This window comes from Phocoena phocoena, chromosome 10, assembly GCF_963924675.1.
Source record: "Phocoena phocoena chromosome 10, mPhoPho1.1, whole genome shotgun sequence".
In the NCBI taxonomy this organism is placed as follows: Eukaryota; Metazoa; Chordata; class Mammalia; order Artiodactyla; family Phocoenidae; genus Phocoena; species Phocoena phocoena.
In genome coordinates, this window is record NC_089228.1 from 43,377,940 (window position 1) to 43,380,813 (window position 2,874).

The window sequence follows — 2,874 nt, forward strand, 5'->3', positions numbered from 1 at the left end:
CCATCTTCCAGGCTGCAGGATGGAGCCCTCCCCTGGGAGGCAAAGAAGGGTGAGGCCCTGGGAGAGACTGCACGTCAGGATACTGAGTGTTCAGTGGCCACCTGGTTCTCACTAATTCTCGGGGGTGGGGAACGGGAGCTAAGACCACCCACTCAAAGGCATGATGGCCCTTGAGCAGTCACGACTATGCAATGAGTAACTACTGTGGGGGTGGGGAGAAGGACAGAGGGACTTAGTCCCTGCTCATAGGGAGCAGCCCCCCAACCCCTGGCCATGTCCACTCATCTTTTTGTCCTTAAACCTGCCCTACTATCAATCATGGACCTGGTATAAATCACAACCAATCTCTGGGCATCAGTTTTCTTATCTGTATAATGAGGAGCTATACAAGATGATGTCTTGAAATGTTTTGAGCTTTGTCTTTCCCTAATGAAGGAGTTATCCCAATTCTTATCCCAAGGTTTCTTTCCAAATATTGAGGCAGCCACTCTACACATCCAGGCAAGATATCACCTTTGTTTGATGTGTCTCCCCAGCAGCCTCTCCCTTCAGATTTAGTGCTAAAATAAGAGCTCCAGAGGCATATTGAGACTTCCATTTAGATTCAAAAAACTCAAGGGCTTTTTTTTAAAACAGGCTTATTGAAGTATAATTGACATACCACAAACTGCACATATTTGAAGAGTACAATTTGATAAATTTTGGCATATATATATATATATATATATATATATATTTGGCCATACCACACGGCATGCAGGATTTTAGTTCCCCAACCAGGGATTGAACCCGTGCCTCCTGCATTGGAAGCGCAGAGTCTTAACCACTGGACCACCAGGGAAGTCCCTAGACATATATTTTTCACTTGTAAAACTTGATGGTTTTACAAACGAAAACCACCACGATCAAGATAGTAAACAAATCCACCATCCCCCAAAGTTTCTTCATGTCCCTTTATCTGCCCTTTTTACCAACCCTTCCCCTATCCCCAGGTTACCATTGATTTACTTTCTGTCACTATAGTTTAGTTTACATGTTCTTCTTTCTAAAGGAAAAGGCAACCTACAGAATGGAAGAAAATATTTGCAAACCATGTATCAGATAAGGTGATAATATCCAAAATACGTAAAGAACTCATGCAACTTAATAGCAAAAACACAAACAACCCAATTAAAAAATGGACAAAGGACCTGAGTAGACTTTTTTCCAAAGAAGACATATGTATGACCAACAGGTACCTGAAAAGGTGCTCAACATCACTAATCATCAGGGAAATGCAAATCAAAACCAAAATAAGATATCACCTCACACCTATTTGAATGACTATTGTAAAAAAGACAAGACATAACAAGTGTTGCTGAGGGTATGGAGCAAAGAGAACATTTGTACACTGTTGGTGGGAAGGTAAAATGGTACAGCTAATATGGAAACCTATATGGAGGTTCCTCAAAAAATTCAAAACAGACAACCATGTGATCCAGCAAACCCTCTACTCAATATATATCCAAAGGAAATGAAATCACAATCTCGAAGAGATGTCTTCACTCCAGTGTTCACTGCAGCATTATGCACAATTGCCAAAGCAAGGAAACAACCTAAATGTCCATAAATGGATGAATAAAGAAAATGTCCTGTATATATGTACAATAGAATATCATTTAGCCGTGAAAAAGAAGGAAATCCTGCCATTTGCAATAACTTGAATGAACCTGGAGGACATTATGCTAAGTGAAATAACCCAGACACAGAAAGATATATGCTGTATGATCTCACTTATATGTGGAATCTAAAAAAGTCAAACTCATAGAACCAGAGAGTATAACAGTGGTTACCAGGAGCTGGGGGTAGGGGGTGGGGAGGGAAAATTAGGGAAATGTTGGTCAAGGGGTACAACCTTTCAGTTATAAGATGAATAAGTTCTGTGGAGTCTAACACACACTAGAGTGACTGTAGGTAATGATATTGTATTGCATACTAGAAATTTGCTAAGAGAGTAGATCTTAAGTTTTCTCAGTATACCAAAAGGAAAAAAAGGGTAACTATGTGAGGTGATTGATGTGAGAATTAACTTGACCGTGGGAATCATTTCACAGTGTATACGTATTTCAAACCATCATGCTGTACACCTTAAATATATACAATTTTCATTTGTCAATTACACCTCAATAGAGCTGGGGGGAAAAGAAAAAGAGTATAAGCCATCATTGTGTTTTGGCTCCAAAAGTGATATTAAAATATAGAAAGAGCTTAGAGTATGGGATGGAGGTAAGGAGACTTGAAGCTGTAATGGCACAGAGGATACAATGCTTTTAGTTAGACTGTATGCTCGTTCAGGGTGGCTTGGGTTGGGGGACTGATGGAGATTAAGGAAGACTAAATCAGCACCCTCACTGTCACCTCTTGATACCACCACTGTCTGACTAGCACACTTGAAGTCTACATTAATAGGGATATATTGTCCAAAGGGAGGGGATAGTCCCTCTCTTGCCCCCTGGGTGCCAGATGCTAGAGGATATAGATTAACCAGAGTTTGCCTAGAGAAGAAGGGAGAAAATAATAAAAGGATTGAAGCTACATCAAAGTATTAGAGAACAGAGTACATAGAATTGAGGCTGTTAAATTTAGAGAGGAAACATAGCACCTCCCACGTAGAGGATGTTTCCACAATGTAAGAACTTTGAAGACATGCATTGTCTCCAGAGGAGAAGAAATGGATAGTAAAAGATCCGTGGACATAACGAGAAAAACTCTGTACCTTCCCTTCAACTTGAATCACACCGTTTCTGTGCGCTACAGTGGTGATATAGCTTAAGCACTGGAGCCAGACTGCTTGGGTTTGAATTCTGTCAGGGCCACTTATTGGTTACGTCGCCT